Source organism: Pan troglodytes, chromosome 9 (genome assembly GCF_028858775.2).
Source record: "Pan troglodytes isolate AG18354 chromosome 9, NHGRI_mPanTro3-v2.0_pri, whole genome shotgun sequence".
NCBI lineage: Eukaryota > Metazoa > Chordata > Mammalia > Primates > Hominidae > Pan > Pan troglodytes.
The window spans coordinates 95,066,436-95,086,123 of NC_072407.2; positions in this window are offsets into that span (position 1 = coordinate 95,066,436).

Below are 19,688 nucleotides of genomic sequence, written 5' to 3' on the forward strand. Positions count from 1 at the left end.
TAATGATTTTCCCTCTGCAATCTATAATCAGATGTGCTCTCACACCCAGACTTTGATGAGATTTTGCTTTAATGTAACTTCTGAGCACATGTAGAACCTCCACCATCTAATACGTAAGTTATGGGTTCATACACTGCTTTGGAGCAGTCTAACCAAAACTGAAAGATTCACCTGGGTTGCCATCTTCAGGAAGACTCAGTGAAACTAACTTTAATTCTGTAAAAGCCTAGGTTTCTCTTTCATTGACACAATCTGTGATCCCTCACAGTTTTTACATTTTACAACTCTGCTGGGCCCATATAGATATCAGAATAATGTTGGCTTCTTCTAACATCTTAAGGTAACTGAGAAGGTTGCTTCACCTCAGACAGAAATTCCATTAGAGTCACGGGGCACAGAGGTTTTTTACTATTCTCTGACCTCTCCAGGAAGCAATAATGCATTATTTCATGAACTAGAAGCAAGTAACCTGAGAATCTCTGCTATTCATATTTGGCATCACTGTGTGGGCATTGACCTCTATGTGTGTGCCCGAGTGATTCAAGGCTTGCAGTGGAAGATAATCTACTATAGGACGTGCAACCCCCACTCCTGTGTGGGGCATGGTGAAAAAGACCACTGGTTCTGGAGTCAGGGAATCTGGGTTCAAATACTAGATCTTCCACTTGGGGAAGAGAAGTCATGTTGATGGAGGGGAACCTCTCTAAGCCTCTGGTTTCCTAACCAAAGAGGCCAATGATAAGGCCAGCCAACTGTGCACAGGTACTTACTGGAATACTCAACATTCTGAGCCAGCCGCTATTGTGAGTGTGTCTTATAGTAACTCATTTTATCTTCGCAACTTTCTAAGAAGGTACTATTTTCATCTTTATTTAACAGGTAAAAGAAACTGAGACACAAAGATCTTAAGTGATTTGCCCAAGGACACCCAGTTAGTGAGAGTCAAGCCTGTCTGACTTGGGTTGGTGTTCTCACCCACTCACAGCAGCTGCTCCAGGCACTAGTGAGATGTGCCACTTACTGAAGCCTGCACACCTTATGTTGTGTTTAGTTATCACAATAACCCACAGCGTCATTATGATGCCTCTTTCATGAATAAGACTGTGGAAGCTCACAAAAGTTACTCTATTTGCCCAAGACCAACAGAGCCACTCTGGCAAAGCCAAGATTAACTGGCTTCCAGATCTGCTCTCTTCCTATGACAATAAGGTAACACATGGAAAATGCTTGGTAACTTGTAAAACTCTGTATTGACAATGGTATTACCATTCTCAGTGGTCCTTACTCTCTCTAGAGCTCACAACTTTGTGTTGCTTTTACAGATAAGAAAATTGAGTTCCAGGGCAGTAAGTTAATTTGCTAGCATTCCACAGCAGAGTTGGGTTTGGAACCAGGTCTGTGCTTCTCAAACTGGAGGCCTTTAGGCCCAGGGGTAATGGATAAGGTGTTCTGCATAAAGATGGTGTATCCTTCTACAGAATTTATTTTATTCAGATATTTGGGTAAAAATATCATTTTTATGTTAAGCATAGTGATATATTAGTGCCTCAGAATGCAACACTCATATTGGTTTTTATAGTAAAATATGAGACTTCAATTCTCCTTTTCCTCCTGCAGCATAGGACTATCTCCTCAGGTCCCTGAGATATGGATTAGCCCCTTTGGTCAGGAGGGGTACTTGGGTGGATGTTGGAGAAGCTCCTGCTACACTGGGCAGCCTCTCGCTGTGCCATGTGCCTCTGCTCCCCTCACCCACAGAGGATGCTTCTAGATGAATCCTGCCCGAACTCAGGGAGGCAGAAAAGACAGTCTCATAAGAAGCCTGTGAGTCCCTGAGAGTACTTTGCTTTTTAACCAAAAGATATAATTACTTCTCTTTACCTGATTCATTCGCCAGTTGATGAAATTGATGTATTAAAATATGTTCGCTCACTAGGTCTCTAACTTTCCCAAAATGCTTCCAGACAGACAGCTTTGTGCCCACAGCTGTGAGTGTCTTGACATTTATCTCCAGCTGGGACGCTGGGATCTAGTCTAGAGTCTGTTGTGTCTTCTTCTGTGACCTCAGGCCGGGCACATTAACTCAGTGGGCTTCAGTAACCTCACTTACAGGGGACAGGAGTTGGAGAATCACTAAGATTTCTTTCCATTTGGGCAGGTTTTGGGACCCAGGGGTTAAGTAAAGACAAGAACATGAGGTTCAGTAGCTGGGAATGTAAGTTCCCTGAGAGCAAGGTCTTTTTTGTTCATTGCCTAAAACAATGCAGGACATACAGTAGACAGTGAGTTACTATTTGTTAAATGAAATGACTAAATCTCCTCAACTTCTTGCCTGGCAGAATCAGTAAATACAAGGGAGGGGACATCCAGACAGATGACCTGAACAGAGTGGGCAGCTGGCTCACCTTTGCTCCACTCCACTCAATGCTAGCCCAGAGCCTGGCATAGGTGGCTGCCCATGGATTGAGCTTTTAAACAGCACTGAGGGTGTTCGGCAGGCAGGAGTAGGGGTGGTCTCAGTGGACTGTGGTCATTAACAGTCCTTAAGCTCCAAGAGGCCAAGGGCAAGATGAGGGAACAACATGACACTTATAGCTTCTGGCTGTGTTTGTACTGGTGGAGGTGACTATTGCTACCTGACTTAGATGTGAATAAAACTGCGGAGGATAAGGGATGAGAGGTGGAAGTGTTTTCTTATTTGTGTGTGTTGCTTTCCTCCCCTAGAGACATTGTTTTGCATTTGTAGTGTGAGCAAAGGCTCCGGAGAGCTGGTGAAAGATGCTTCCTTCCCTTCTCTCCTACCCCGACATCACTGGATGTATTTTCCCTTCTCTACCACTGGGAGTCGCAAGTGCCCACAATAATGCTCCGTTTCTTTTTAATAAAACAAACGGGAAGTATGTTTTTTGTGAAGATTTGTCCTTCACTGATGCACTGCCCTTTGGTTGATGAATACTCAGAAAAGGGGTAAGGGCAGGGGATATTGTGAAGGGTAGAACAGAGGAATAATACGGGGCAAAGCTTGGAGTCTGTTTGCAAAGAGCAAAAGAACGGATCTCCTCCCCAGGTAAGCTGTCACCTCCCAACTGTGGTGGGCATAAGTACATGGTAAAGCAAGTGTGGGGTGGGAGAACGGGATGCCCGGTGTCAACCACATCCCCTACATCTCCAAGTTAAATAGTCTCCCAAGGTGACGCCATCAGGCAGCCAAAGCAAAAACCATGAGTTTAGGATGAGGCCATATTTTAAAGGTGCATCGCTTTAAAGAAAAACATTGAGTTAGAAAAGATTTAAGAAGCCCATGTACATGGCCAAAACAGCGAGTGGCTGAAGCTTGGAAAACGTTATTTTACTGGACCTTTCTTCTCCACTGGGCTGCAAACCTCAGTGTTCATAAGCTTTGCATTCCCAATGCCTGGTGTAGCTCCCGGGCCACTGTAGACTTACAGTAAGCCCTGGAAGGAAGAAGAGAGAATGAGGAAGGAAGGGAAGAGGTAAGGAAGGAAAGAATGGAAGGTGTGCATAGTAAGAAGGTAAATGTGGCAGATGTCCCCAGTGACTCCTGCCCTCTGGTGTTCATGCCTTTGGGTGATCCCTCCGCCGGGAGGTATGGGCTGGACCTAGTGACTGCCGCCCAATAGAGACTACTTCAGTAGTGATGGTATCTTACTTCCCAGGTTGCAAAAAGGCTGTCACTTCTGTCTTCAGCACCTTTCTCACTCTCTCACTCTTTTGTTTTTAAGAAAGCCAGCTGTCAAGTTGTGAGCTGCCAACAACCAGGTGAGTGAGCTTGGAAGAGGGTTTTCCCCCATGTGTCTTGGGATGGCCACAGCCCCATCCAACATCTTGATTACAGCCTTGTGAGAAACCCTGAGCCAGAGACATCAGCTAACCACACTCAGATTCTGGCCCCACAGAAACTGTGAGATAGTAAGTGTTTGTTCTTTTCAGATGCTAATTTTATGATAACAGTGTTAGGCAGCAATAGGTACCTAATACAGATTTTGGTACCTAGAAGTGATATCTAGAAATGTAGGAGTGTATGTAGTGGATGGAACCTGGAAGGGTTTTGAAGAGAGGGTTAGAGAAAGCCTAAATTGCCACAGACTTTTTATAGAAATCTGGGTTTTGAAATCACTGCTCTTAATTATTATAACTTCCATGCACCTCAAAAAATGCAGATACTCTGCACATAGACAAAAAACTTTATGCAAATACTTGTGTTCCTCTTTAGCTATTGCGGGATCTGGCCAGCAGCCCGCAATGCAACGGGGCCCTCTCTTTGTTCCCAGGCGGATCGGCAGGTTGAGAAATAATAGACACACACAAGATAGTGAAAGCTGGGTCCAGGGGGGTCACCGCCTTCTGGTCCCATGGTGCCAACGATGCACTGGATATGCCAGCATTTATTATTAAGTTTAGTGAGGGGGGGTAGGTTAGTGAGGGATTTGGGGTCATTTGATTATGAGGTGAGATGGTCACATGGGGATGAAGTAATTATTTAACATAACATTTGTATGTAGAAGTACAGTACATTTGTATGTAGAAGTACACTATACAGAGATAAGAATTTACAATATACTGTGTGCATCAGTAATTTCTAACAGAGGCTTAAAACAAACACAATCTTTCCATAACCTGTGATTAGCAAGATATTAATCAGCAGTAACAGTTGCAACAAAAGCTGGTTACAAACAATCCATGGAAACAGGACGTGAAGCTAGACAACCGGTTAGACCAGAAATTCTCAGAAGGGAGTATGCCTTAACCCTCAAGAGGCCTAGAAGAGCCATGGCAAGATGAGGGCATTTATAGCCCTATCTTATCCATATGGACAGGCGCCCCCCATGCGTCCATTTATAGGCTCTCCACAAAGGTCGCATTCCATTCCTAGAGCTATGAACATCTGCTTTTCTGGGATAGGAATCTTGGTGATGTGAAACCTCCCTGACTGCACGTCCATTCATAGGCTCTCTGCAGGGGGAAGCACATCACGTGCTGTTGGCTCGTTCTGGCAGTCCAACCTGGCATTGTCTTTACACAATCCTGCATGCAATTTTTTATTTACAATAATCAGGAGCATTTCATCTTTTATTCCATAGCAATAGTTTCAGGGGGTCTCCCTACATCTCCCCCTTTTCTCTGATTTAAATGAACCATAGCAATCATAGCTTGGTGCTGATCACAATTGGATTGAAGAATATTTTTTCCAATTTTACACATGAACAATAAACCAATAGCACAAATTATATACAAAACAAAATTAACGATAGTGGATCCTCCCAAAGATTTTACCCATTGAATGGGGTTGAGATTATATAATCCCTCAGAGATACCACCTAAAACTTCAGCACCAGGTAAAGCAGTTAAGTGTGCTTGTGAGGCCTCAAAAATCTGTTCTTTTAGCTTGCTTATGTCTAAACTTAAATTATCTTCACTTCCTTGTAAATGACAGTTTACTGATTCCCAATTGTAAACAGACTCATTATATTGAAACGGAGTTGTACAAAAATCAGAAGTATTCCAATCACATTGCATTTGTAATCTATGTTCTAAACTCATAATTTTATCTCCCATCCATATAACAGTTTGTCTTAGATCATTAATTTGGTTAGCCAATTTTTGATCAATACCTGAGTGAGAATTCCATATCTGAGTAGAATTTTTTTGCCATTTATCCACAAAATGAACAGTTTGAATAGATTGATGTAATGCAACTCCAGCAGTAGCAGCAGTTGCAGTTACAGCAATCAAGCCCGTTATTATTGCAATTAATGTAAAAATAAATCATTTACTCCTTTTAAGAATTTTCTGTAGAATATTGTTAATAACATGGATAGAGGGGGAAGATTCCCAAGGCCCATGTAAGGCTACAGGGAGCCAAATACCTTCTCTGGCTCTGACTATTAAAATACTATGATATTGATTAAACGATGAGTCAATACAAATATACAAGTAACAATTAACACAGGTAATTATGTTGGTTTCTGAACTGTCATGCATCTTTCTTACTAATAACGTATATGGTAGTTTAACACAACTTTTAAGTGATATAGTTTTGTTGGACTCCATATAGATAGTATATATATTTTGAGGTGACAAGGTGGATTTACTTATAACACTTTCTCCAGCCCAAACCCTCATACCAGTCATAGCTATTGTTAATCTCCATAATTCTGAATGTTCAGGTTCTAAGTGCGGAACAATCAGCCTTGGCTTTGGAGGGGTAACCCCTGCCCCTTTCCACTTAAGAGGAAAAAAGGAGTTAAATCTACGATATAATAGGGGAGGGTTGTCACTACTTTTTTGATAAGTAATATCATAGAGAAAATGTTGACAATCTTTGTGACCTTGAGAGCAATCATTAGTAATATGACCTTTGGGAGCCCAATCAACAATGGTGTACTGAGAAGAATTAAATAACACAGTTCCTTCTGAGCTAACACAATCTTTCCATATTAATTTGTCAGCATTTGAAGACAAGTTGAGAGATCATGCAGGTCCTAAAGGCTTATATTGGGTTGTGTGAATATATTCAGTGATTTCTGTTTTGATCTGCCTTAGAGGTTTTAATGAGAGCCCTGATACCAAGTGTCCCAAAGGAGGGACAGAGTGACCAGATGGTAGTGTGACCACCCAAGTTTGAATATCTAATGAGAGACATCCATTAGCAGGTCCCAGGCACAAAGGTGGATACCTAAAACCTAAAGTGATATTGAAAGGGATTCCTTCTTCTGAAGGTTGGGCAGGACAACGATCATCTACAGAACCAGGCATCCAAATACTATCATTAACATAGACCTCGACAGGAGCGTCCATCTATGTCATGGCTCGAATAAGAGGAGGAAAGGAATATAGGCCCAATATGTATAGTTTTTAACAGTCTGTGGGGCAACAGAGGGTAGAAGGATCAGTGTCATCAGGAGGAGGCAGAGGTTGAGCCAGACCTGGATCTCTGGAGACAAGTTGTTCAGGATGGCTGACTGGATTGTCTGTTGTAAAGGAGTTAGTGTGGTCATTTTCTTCTTTTTGACGATTGGATGTGTTAGTTGTTTCTTGCTGTGGTGCTTTTTCAGCAAATTTCTCTGTCTCGTTGTTGTATGCATTTTCAGGACATAATTTCAGGTGGCTAGCAGGAATCCAAACAGGAGATTGATGTTCACCTGGGGAAACACAAGCATAACCTCTTCCCCACGTTAAAATAGAATCTTTTGACCATATATTAGATTGAACATCTTTCCACTATACTTCTCTTCCTTGGTTTACTGTAGGACGGTTACCAGAGAAATGTTTTTCTGGCATTAGTATGAGTGAGTTGATGAAATTGTTCTGCATCTGTAATGGCTAGAGAAACTAGAGTATCAACTTTATGATTACCACTGGATAAAGGTCCAGGCAAATTAGTATGAGAACGAATGTGAGTGAAGAAAAAAGGGTGGTTTCGGTTTTTTGTAACAAAGACAGTTTTTTGTAACAAAGAGAAAAAGGAAAACAGATTAGTGTCAGTAATATTTTTGATGGTAGCTGTTTCTGTTGCCTTAGTGGCATGGACTACATATGCTGAGTCAGAGAAAATATTAAGAGACTGATCAAAATCCTGTAATGCAGAGATAACAGCAAACAACTCGGCTTTTTGAGCAGAATTGTATGGAGTAGAAATGACTTTATCTTTTGGTCCTACATACCCTGCTTTTCCATTACTGGATCCATCATTAAAAATGGTAATGGCTGTCTCTAGTGGTGATGAACGAGTAAGTTTTGGTAGAATCCAGGAAGTATTTCTTAGAAATTGAAAGAATTTTGACTTAGGCAAATGATTATCAATAGTGCCAATGAAGTCAGCCAGATTAGTCTGCCAGCACAAGGATGTAGAAAAGGCATTTTTAACTTCATTTTTTGACAAAGGGACCACAGTAATGTTTGGATCAAAGCTGGAAATTTTAGTGATATGTTGACATCCTAACCCAATCAAAGTGGCTATTTGATCAAGATATATTGAAAGAGTTTTAAAGGATGAATTAGGAGGAAATACCCATTCAACTAGAGAATCATTTTGTACTATAAGTCCCATAGGAGAGTGGATGGAAGGAAAACCTAAAAATTGTAAAGACAAATTTGGGTCAATATGAGAGACTTGTGCCTCTCTCACTCTTCGTTCTACAAAAGACAACTCTTGTTTTGCTGGCTCAGATAGAGAGCAAGGACTGTTTAAATCTGTATCTCCTGATAAAGTGGCAAATAGATGAAATAATGCATAAGTAGGGATGCCTAGGGTTGGTCTGAGATAATTGATATCACCTAGTAATGTTTGAAAATCATTTAAGGTGTTTAAATTGTCAGTATGAAGTTGGACTTTTTGGAGCTTAATGGAGTGAGCTTCTAGCTGCATTCCTAAGTACAGAAAAGGAGTGGCTTGTTGAATTTTATCAGGAGCAATGTGGAGTCCTGCATTGGCATCAGCTAATTTTAAAGAGGTAAAACATTGAATTAATTCATCTTTAGTGGAGGCAGCAATTAGTATATCATCCATATAATGAAGAATGTAATTATTTTTAAAAGTCTGTTGGATAGGTTGTAACACAGTACTGACAAACAACTGACAAATAGTAGGACTGTTAATCATTCCTTGAGGTAAAACTTTCCATTGATATCTAGCTGCGGGAGCTGAATTGTTAATGGAAGGTATAGTGAAAGCAAATTTTTCACGGTCTGACTTGTCTAAAGGAATATGGAAAAAGCAGTCTTTAAGGTCAATGATAATTAAAGGCCATTCCTTAGGAATCATGGAGGGGGAGGGCATACCGGGTTGTAACACCCCCATAGGTTTAATAACTGCATTATCAGCTCTTAAGTCTGTTACCATCCTCCATTTTCCTGACTTTTTTTGTACAACAAACACAGGAGAGTTCCACGAAGACAATGAGGGCTCAGTAGTGTTTGCTTGTAGTAAATCATTAACAATTTCAATTAAAGTCTCCAACTTGTGTTTGGACAGTGGCCCCTGCTCTACCTAAACAGGTGACTCACGCATCCATTGTGCAGGGACAGAGGAAGAGAAGGAGAGTGAGGGCGCTGGGATGCGGACTGAGGGGAAGCAGGGTTCCAAGCCTCTGAAAGAAGGGGTCCCGGACCATCAAAAGAAACAGTGGGCTTAGAAGAGGGGAGAGGTACAAAAGGACAAGAGGAATGAGAAACAGACCATTCAGAAGAATGCCGCATGTACTCCTCTGGCAGAGGGGGCAATGGCTTAGTAGAAGAAGAGTTAACATATACAGTTTCCATGATAGGAGGTGGAGGGAGGGGATCATCACCAGGTTCCTCCTCTTGGGGAGAAAACAAGGAGCAATCAAATTCTTCTTCATCATCAGAAAGAGGACTAGTAGGGGGGTCAGCTACCCGAGGTTAAGGGAGCAGTTCACCATCCGCATTAACTTCTGGCAGTTGAAGAGGATCACCAGACTGAAAAGGAAGTAAAGCAACACGAATAAGAGCCCAGTCAATACAAACAGAAATAGGAAGTAAAACACCATTCTCTCTTGAGTTGGCGGAGTGTGGCACCAACTCGATCCCAGTCTAACAGGTCCATAGAACCTTTGTCAGGAAACCAAGGACAATGTTTTTCAATAGTCTGAAATAAGAGAATAAAGTTATTGGAATCCCTTGATTCCACCCTGTTTAAGAAGAAGTTTAATAAAAGACAGATAAGCCTGGTGTTTAAACTGTGATTGTCCGATAATAACCCTGGAATATTACTGGTCAACAAACCTGAGAAGAGGGGAGAGTCGGAAAAACCATACCTGGAGACCTTACCGTTGAGACTGAAGACTAGTCATCATGAACTGCACTCGGAGTGCACTGCGCCGAGGAACAAAGAAGGCCATGTTGGGTGCCAGATATTGCGGGATCTGGCCAGCAGCCTGCAATGCAACGGGGCTCTCTCTTTGTTCCCAGGCAGATCAGCAGGTTGAGAAATAATAGACACACACAAGATAGTGAAAGCTAGGTCCAGGGGGTCACTGCCTTCTGGTCCCGCAGTGCCAACAATGCACTGGTTATGTCAGCATTCATTATTAAGTTTAGTGAAGGCAGGGGTAGGTTAGTGAGGGATTTAGGGTCATTTGATTATGAGGTGAGATGGTCACATGGGGATGAAGTAATTATTTAACATAACATTTGTATGTAGAAGTACAGTACATTTGTATGTAGAAGTACACTATACAGAGATAAGAATTTACAATATACTGTGTGCATCAGTAATTTCTAACAGAGGCTTAAAACAGAAACACAATCTTTCCATAACCTGTGATTAGCAAGATATTAATCAGCAGTAACAGTTGCAACAAAAGCTGGTTATAAACAATCCATGGAAACAGGACGTGAAGCTAGACAACCGGTTAGACCAGAAATTCTCAGAAGGGAGTATGCCTTAACCCTCAAGAGGCCTAGAAGAGCCATGGCAAGATGAGGGCATTTATAGCCCTATCTTATCCATATGGACAGGCGCCCCCCATGCGTCCGTTTATAGGCTCTCCACAAAGGTCGCATTCCATTCCTAGAGCTATGAACATCTGCTTTTCTGGGATAGGAATCTTGGTGATGTGAAACCTCCCTGACTGCACGTCCATTCATAGGCTCTCTGCAGGGGGAAGCACATCACGTGCTGTTGGCTCGTTCTGGCAGTCCAACCTGGCATTGTCTTTACACAATCCTGCATGCAATTTTTTGTTTACAATAATCAGGAGCATTTCATCTTTTATTCCATAGCAATAGTTTCAGGGGGTCTCCCTACATTTAGCAACATGAGAGAATTTACTACTTTTTATATTTTTAAACATGAGTGTGCTATTATTGTTATTATCTAGCAGATAGTGCTAGATACATGCCAGGCACCATGCCAGGCGCTGGCAAGACAAAGGTGTATAAATATTTGCCCTTGAGAATATAGGTAAATGTTTTTTGTTTGTTTTTATTTTTGTTTTAAAACTGGACCCTGGGTTGAGAAGTTCTTGCATCTTAGAGTTGTAGGTATTCATTTTATTGACAGCAACGATCATTTCAGCTGCTCTAAATTCAGGATGTTATCTGATTCGAGCCAAGTTTGTACACACAAAAGCTCTTTTTTTCTTTCTCCCTCCCTCCCTTCCTTCCTTCTTTCCTCCCTCCCTCCCTTCCTTCCTCCCTCCCTCTCTCTCACTTTCTCTCTCTTCTTTCTTTCTTTTCTTTCTTTCTTTCTTTCTTTCTTTCTTTCTTTCTTTCTTTCTTTCTTTCTTTCAGAACAGGGTCTTGCTCTGTCACCCAAGCTGGAGTGCAGTGGCATGATCATAGCTCACTGTAACCTCAAACTCTTGGGCTCAAGTGTTCCCCCTATCTCAGCTTCCCAAGTAGCTGAGACTATTGGGGCACACCACTATGCCCAGCTAATTGTATTATTATTGTTGTTGTTGTTGTAGAGATGGAGGTCTTGCTGTGTTGCCCAGGCTGAGGAGCTCTTTTTGTAGTAATCATTGCCTCCCTCTTGGTGCCATAATGTAATGTCAGCATGGTGAGTTCTAAAGAATATGTTGAAGGCATCACAATGGAACAGATTCACTGAAAAATCTCAGATGTGTTTCATGAACTTCATTTGACTCAAGGGCAATTTATTAAAATGTGCAGAATCTGGAGGAAAGAGAACTGGGATGAGGGTCAGGAGACAGAGGTTTAAGACTTGTCTATGCCTTTGACTGAATGATTTGGGCTAATCACTTGGATTTTCTGTCCTTCAGGAGGATCAATAAAAATGGAGAGACAGGCTGGGCATGGTGGCTCATGCCTGTAATCCCAGCACTTTGCATGGCCAATGTGGAAGGATTGCTTGAGGCCAGGAGGTCAAGACCAGCCTGGGAAACATAGGGAGATCCTGTCTCAGGAATAGATAAAATAAAATATATAAATGGAGAAACATGCCAACATGGTTTTTGTGAATATTACATATGATAATACAGGTGAAAATGCTTTGAAAAAAAAATTTCTTCCTCATATACATGGTGGTAATCTTGCAATATTTATGGAGAACAAATTATAATTTATCTTCTTTCATGCTGGCAACAGTTTCCTGTGTTCTGAAAACCTTCCCATGGGTATTTTACAGAAAAGCACCAGCAGCCAATAAAATGTTCCAGATTGAGCAATAAGCTTATAACATTGATAAAAGTAAATGAAATGCCTCTTGTCCATCTCTTCACTATAGAGTCATGCAGGGCACAGCATGCTCACTTGCTTTACAGGTGTCAAATTAAAAGGAAGAAGCTGAAGCAAATTTAATATAAGTAGAGAGTGTATTTGAGCCAAGCTTGAGGATTGCAGCTCAGGAACATAGATTCAAGTTGCCCTGAAATACACTTCAATCAGCAGCAGTTACATGTGGATAAGCTGTTAATTGTCTATTCATTGTTCTTTGTATCACAAATTCCAAGAATATGAAGATAATGGGTGAGACAGCTAGTCAGGAACAAAATGAGTTGAAACAATTGTCCCCAGGCATATGTGCTGGGGGCATGACTGAAGTCCCATACTCATGCCTGTCTGCACCTGAAAAATTTTGCAAACCTCACATAGCTCAGATTTCTCTGAGCCATTTCTCTCTTCTCACAGGTCCTTCCTCCTCTCCCCGTTTCCAACTTTTCCTCTGTCCTCCTCCCCTTCTTCGCCTGAAGAAGAGGGGAAGTATAATTCATTATAAAACAGATAATGCTTAAAGATAGAAAGGAAATAGCAAAAAAAGACACTACCATACTCTGTTGTTTAAACTAAAAATTGATATAGTCCTTTAAGAGCACCAAATGGGTGTATGTATCAAAATTTTAAAAGTTTATATTCTTTGACCACCCCACCCCCCGAACAAAGTCCACTTCCAGGAATTATTTCTACAAAAATTACTAACATATATGTGTATTATACATAAAGATAGATGATCAACACAATGCTGTTTGAAATATTGCAAAATAGCAAAGAATATAAATACCATGGGGTGTTTATTATGGTACACTAATACTATGCAGCTTTCAAAAGAATTCAGTAGAGATATATGTATATATACTGTCATGGAAAGAAGTCTAAGACGTTATAAGCCAGAAAACAAGTTTACTCACTCATTTTACTCACTGAACATAGAAGTCAATATTTATTGGTTTATGATATATCAAGCACTGGCACAGGTTCAGGGAATATAGCAGTGAACAATTCAGGCAAAATTCCTGCCCTCATTCTAGAATGCCCTGCATTCTCATTGAAGATTAATGTTTAAAGTGTAAATCATTGAGGTTAAAAAGAACAATATACATATATGTTTATAAATGTATAGGAAATGATTTGAATGATATAAGGACGAATCCAACTAGGAGTCCCTGTTTTTTCTGGGCTTTCAGTGAGAAGGAAGGATGCTCTTTGTGAGAGCAAAAGCATGAGCTCAGAGACAGGGACATGGGGTAGACGGGCACAGCCTGTGTGACCAGATCACAGGGAAATATGGTAAAAGTGTGGATCAGGCAGCTATGGACTGGTAGAAAGAGTATTGGATGATTAGCTTTCTCTTTATATACGGGTGACCCGCGAATAATATGGGAGTCGGGTACTGACCCCTATGCAGTTGAAAATGTGTGTGTAACTTTTGACTTTTCAAAAATTTAATGACTAGTAGCCTACTATTGACTGGAAGCCTCGCTGATACCAAAAACAGCCGATGAACACATATGCTGTATGCTATATGTATTACATGCTATATTCTTACAATAAAGTGAGCTAGAGAAAATAAAATGTTATTAAGAAAATCATAAAGAAGATAAGCTGGGGGCACTGGCTCACATCTCTAATTCCAGCACTTTGGGAAACCAAGGTGGGAGGATCACTTAAAGCCAGGAGTTAGAGACCAGCCAGGGCAACACAGGGAAGACCCCATATCTACCAAAGAGAGAAAATATATTTACTATTCATTAAGTGGATATGGATCATCATAAAGGTCTTCATCCTCATTGCCTTCAGCTTGAGTAGCTGAGGAGGAGGAGGAAGAGGAGCAGTTGGTCTTGCCGTCTCAGGAGTGGCAGAGGCAGAAGGAGTGGAGATGGAGGGAGAGACAGGAGAGGCAGACACACTCACCATAACTTTTATTGAAAAAATCCACATATAAGTGGACCTGTGCAGTTCAAACCTGTGTTGCTCAAAGATCCATTGTACAAATACCATGTTATCATTGAAAAGATCCAAGAATCCACAAAGAACTCTACAACCTCACAGCCCCATCTTATGTTAGGGTGGCATGTGCTCCAAATGTCTTGAAGAATAATGAATCTTTGGGGCCGCGAACTTAGATGCTTCCTGGAGCCAGGCAGGAATGATGCACAAGTGAATCAGCTTAGGCAGGGCTGCAGGCATAGGCCTTCCTCAGAGGGCAGCTGCCATGCCGCCCGGCCAATGGTGGCCGTGCTGGGAGACAGGCCATGGCTATCAGAGCTTCTGATGTTTAAAGAGGAGCCACATAGACTGTGGACATTTGTAAATGTTGCCTCAAAACTTTGTTTCATGCTATGTGGATCAAAAGATCACAGGTGCCAGCAGCACCTGGTCCACAGGCCTCCAGTTTGTGACCCATTAGTCTTTACTGCAGATAAAAAGAGCCCTGAGGGAATGAACACAGCAAGCTTTCCTACAGGCCTCCAGAAGTGGCTCCCGGCTGAGCGGTGCATACCCGACCACTGCTAAAATCTCTCCCTCCCAGTCTCCTGGCCCTGCTAGACCACCCGCAGGGAAGTATACTTTACCACCTACCCTGGCAGCTTTGCTGAAAGAAACAGCCCTCCTGGGAGTCAAGTGAATTCTCAAGTGAAATTCTCTACCTCATAGTTTTTAAATAATACAGAAGAATCCAGAAAAGATGCGAATAATCTAATTCACTCTGTTTGCTCCCACCCCACCCACCTCCAACCAAGTCCCTTTCCCTTTCATTAACTCCTCATTCTTAAAAGTATATTTTTTAATTGATATATAATAGTTGTACATATTTTGGGGGATACACATGATATTTTAATACCGGTATACAATGTGTAATGATTAAATCAGAGTAATTGGGATATCCGTCACCTCAAACAATTATCTTCTCCTTTTCGTTTCCTTTTACTTTTTCTTCCTTTCTTTTTTATTTATTTATTTATTTTTTAGACAAGGTCTCACTATGTTGCCCAGGCTGAAGTGCAGTTGACTATTCACAGGCGTGATCATGGTGCATTATAGCCTCAAACTCCTAATTTCAAGTGATCCTTCTGCCTAAGCCTCCAAAGTAAGAACTACAGGCACAGTCACTATGCCTGAAACATTTATCTTTTCTTTGTGTTGGGAACATTATAATTCTTCTCTTCTAGTTATTTTGAAATATACAATAAATTATTGTTAACCATCATTTCCTTATCAAATGCTAGAACTTATTCCTTCTATCTAACTGTACTTTTATACCCCTTAACCAGTTTCTTTTCATTCTTCCTTCTTTCTTTCCGGCCTCTGGTAATCACCATTCTACTCTCTACCTCCAGGAGTCCACACTTTTAGTTCCAACATATTAGTGAGAAAATGCAATATTTGTCTTTCCATGCCTGAATTACTTCACTTAACATGATGTCCTCCAGTTCCATTCATGTTGCTGCAAATGAAAGGATTTCATTATTTTTTATGGCTGAAGAGGATTGTATCAAGCTGAAAAACTTATGTACAGCAAAGGAAACAATAAGTGAAGAGACAGCCTACAGAATGGAAGAAAATATTTGCAAACTCTTCATCTGGCAAGGGATTAATTACCAGAATTTACAAGGAACTCAAACACCTCAATAGCAAAAACTCAAAAACAAGAACAAAACAAAATGAAAAAAAGCTGAAACAAGCCCAATTTTAAAATGGGCAAAAGATTTGAATAGACATTTCTCAAAAGAAGACCTAGAAATGGCCAAGAAGTATATGAAACAATGCTCGACATTAGTAATCAGTGGTGTTGGGCATTGTTGAGCATCAGGGAAATGCAAATCAAAACCACAATGAGATATCATCTCACCCCAGTTAGAATGGCTATTATAAAAAAAGACCAAAAATAACAAATGTTGACATGGATATGGAGAAAGGGGAATGCTTATATACTGTTGGTGAGAATGTGAAGTAGTATAGCCACTATGGAAAACAGTATGGAAGTTCCTCAAAAAACTGCAAATAGAGCTACCATATGATGCAGCAATTTGATTGCTGGGTATCTATCTAAAAAAAAGGAAATCAGTATATGGAAGAGAGATCTGCCCTCCTATATTGATTGCAGCACTATTCACAATAGCCAAGATATGGAATCAACCTAAGTGTCCATCAACAGATGAATGAATAAAGAAAATTTGTATATAACTTCTTATCTTAAGAGCACTGAATTCTGACCTAAGCTCTATCACTTACCAGCTTTTTAATTTGGAGTTTTTGAGTTTCAGTTTCTTTGGCATAAAATGGGGAAATTAACCTCTGCCTCAAAGGGCCATAGAGATTATATCAAATGACATATGTGAGAGAGCTTTGCCATCTATAAGACATTATGAAATTATAAAATATGCCTATTACTCACATGGGGTCAGACTGAGGAACCAGTAAAAGTTTTCAAGCAGGTTTCAGCATGCTTTGGAAAGTCTCTGGTAGCATTTACAGTATGCTGTTGGGAGGAGAAGGCTGGCAGCAGAGAAAGCAGTCAGGGACTGTTGCAACGGTAGAGGTGAGAGGTGATAAAGGGCATTGATATTAGGGAGGGCTAGAGGGACCATTGTGAGAGAGGATGTGGAGAAGGGGGCAGCAGTTATGGCTCCGAAGGTGTAGTTCAAATGACCGGGATGATAACAAGGCCATTAACCAAAATGGGCAATTTAGCTATTTTATAATGTTTATGGAGGGCCAATTATTCCTAGTAGCTGGTTTGGGGACTGGGAATAATCAGGCACTCAATGACCACTACACATTAAGTTCCCTGTTCTCATGGGGTTACATTCTGGAGGGGCACTGTGGATCTTTGCCTGCTGCTAAAATGAGATGTTTACAGTCCAATACAAGAATGAGTTGAGTCTGCATGATCTAAAATGTGTGTCAGAGCCTTGATATGTCTAGGATAGGCATCTGGAAATGTTGTAAGGATATTTTTCTTTCTTACTTTTTATTATGAAAAATTTCAAACACATGCAAAAGTAGAAGGATTAGTAAAATGAATGCCCACGCATGAATCACCAACCTTTAGTAATTACTAACTTATAGCCAATTCACCAACACGCCTACCCATTTTCATTCCCCATTGCCCTGCCCTGATTTATTCTGAAGCAGATCTCAGACATCATATCATTTTATCTATAAGTATTAAATATCTTAGCATGTATCTCTGAAAGATCAAGACTTTTTAGATACATAACCGCCATACCATTTGTCACACCTAAAAAATTAACAATACTTTTTCTTTTCTTTTCTTTTCTTTTTTTTTTTTTTTTTGGTAGAGACCAGGTCTTGCTCTGTCACCCAGACTGGAATATAGTGGCTCAATCATAGCTCACTGCATTATCAAACTCCTGGGTTCAAGTGGTCCTCCTACCTCAGCCTCCCAAGTAGCTAAAATTACAGGTGTGCACCACCACCTGGCTATTTTTTTTTATGTTTTTTTGTAGAGATGGGGTCTTGCTATATTGCCCAGGCTGGTCTTGAACTCCTGTCCTCAAGTGATCCTCCCCTCAGCCTCCCAAAGTGCTGAGATTACAGGCGTGAGCCACCATGCCTGGCCAATAATAATTCTTTCATCTTTTTGTTGACCAAACCTAACTACTCTGAGGTTTCTGGTATTAATCTTTAAAGAGTTTATGTATACAACTATAGCTTATAGGAATCCTCTCAACAAAGGAGAGGATCCACCCAGAACAATGTATCTGCAAGTATGTGTGCTGTTTGTACCTTGTTATAAGGGGGAACAAACAAAAAACAAGTAAAGAAATAAGTGAAGTAGATAAATGCAGTTAATACTAACTGGCAGGAGGAAAATGAAGCAGGGTGGCATGACAATGCTTAGGGTGGTGGGGGTATTATAATTCCTCTGGCTGTAACTTCATTTCTTAGGAAGGAGACAGTCAGGGCTGAGCAGGGAAGTGGATCATTTCAGAGAGGAGAGGCAACAGAAACACAGATCCTGTTTCAGGAGGCCGGGGAGCTGGAATAAAGGGAGAAGACGGAACACTGGCAGAAGAGAAGGGCAGATCATGCAGCCATGGGAAGGAGCCTGGAGTTTTTCTTCTAAGTGTGAAGGAAACCACTGGTGGATTCTGAGCAAAGGAGTTGTCTGGCTTATACTTTTAAAAAATATCCCTGTTGGCCTGGTGCAGTGGCTCACACCTGTAATCCCAGCACTTTGGGAGGCCGAGGGGCAGATCACCTGAGGTCAGGAGTTTGAGACCAGCCTGGCCAGCATAGTGGAACCCTGTCTCTACTAAAACTACAAAAATTAGCCTGGTATGGTGGTGTTTACCTGTAATCCCAGCTACTCAGGAGGCTGAGGCAGGAAAATCGCTTGAACTTGGAAGGCGGAGGCTGCAGTGAGCAGAGGTTGCACCACTACACTCCAGCCTGGGCAACAGAGCAAGACTCCATCAAAAAAAAAAAAAAAAAAAAAAAAGCCCTGTCTTCTGCATGAAAAAGAGGTTGGAGGCAGGCAAGACAGGAGGAAGGAGACTAATCAGAGGCTCCTGCAGTTGTCGTCTTACACCCTATAGGAGAGTTGCAGCAAAATGGGAAGAAGTTGATGAATATGGGAATATTTAGAAGGAAATGAAAGAGATCCTGCAGGTTTGGGGATGGCTATGGTAAATTCATTTTTATAGCATAAGAATGAGGTACTGGTGGACTGGTTTGAGGTGCGGTGTGAGGCCATTTGACAGCGTCCACAAAAAAAGCTAGGTTGGTCCTGCTCTGTGAGCAGCATGCTGTACATTCAGGGGCCTGATCTGCAGCAGGCCGCCATTTCTGTGAGCCCACACCAATAGCACATGCCAGGCAGTAATGCTGCAATGATGCCTATCCATGCCCCACTGTTTTCATAGAGGGGAGAGCCCTGCCTGCCAAGAAAAATATGCCATAGATACTGCCGGGGGGAAACAAATCCTCCTTGTGAGTGTTCAAATGGGGGAAATAAATCTTTTTAAAATTTTCTGTAGAGACAGGGTCTCCCTATGTTGTCCAGGCTGGTCTCAAACTCCTAGCTTCAAGTGATACTTCTGTCTCGGCCTCCCAAAGACTTGGGATTTACAAGCGCGAGCCACTGTGGCCAGCTGGGAAATAAGTAAGTCCTCTTTATGAGTCTTCCAGACTTAGGATTAAATGGGCAGGACTTGAAGTGGGAAACCTGGAGGCAGATTTGGCCCCAGCTTCTTCCTTCCAAAGTCCCGCTTCACTCAGAGTCTCCCTCGGTGCTGAGGAGGCAAGCAAGGAGAAAGAGCTGTGAGAGGGGACAGAGTGATGGAAGGTGATTCAGAGAGTTTTCACTCAGTGGGAAAACATTTTCATTCATTCAAAAAGCATTTTTAAGCACTTGGTGCATGTGTGGTACTACGGCAGGTGCTAATGAGGTTAGAAAAGTCAAAAGAAGGTACAGCCCATCCTCAAACTGTTTTGGTCTA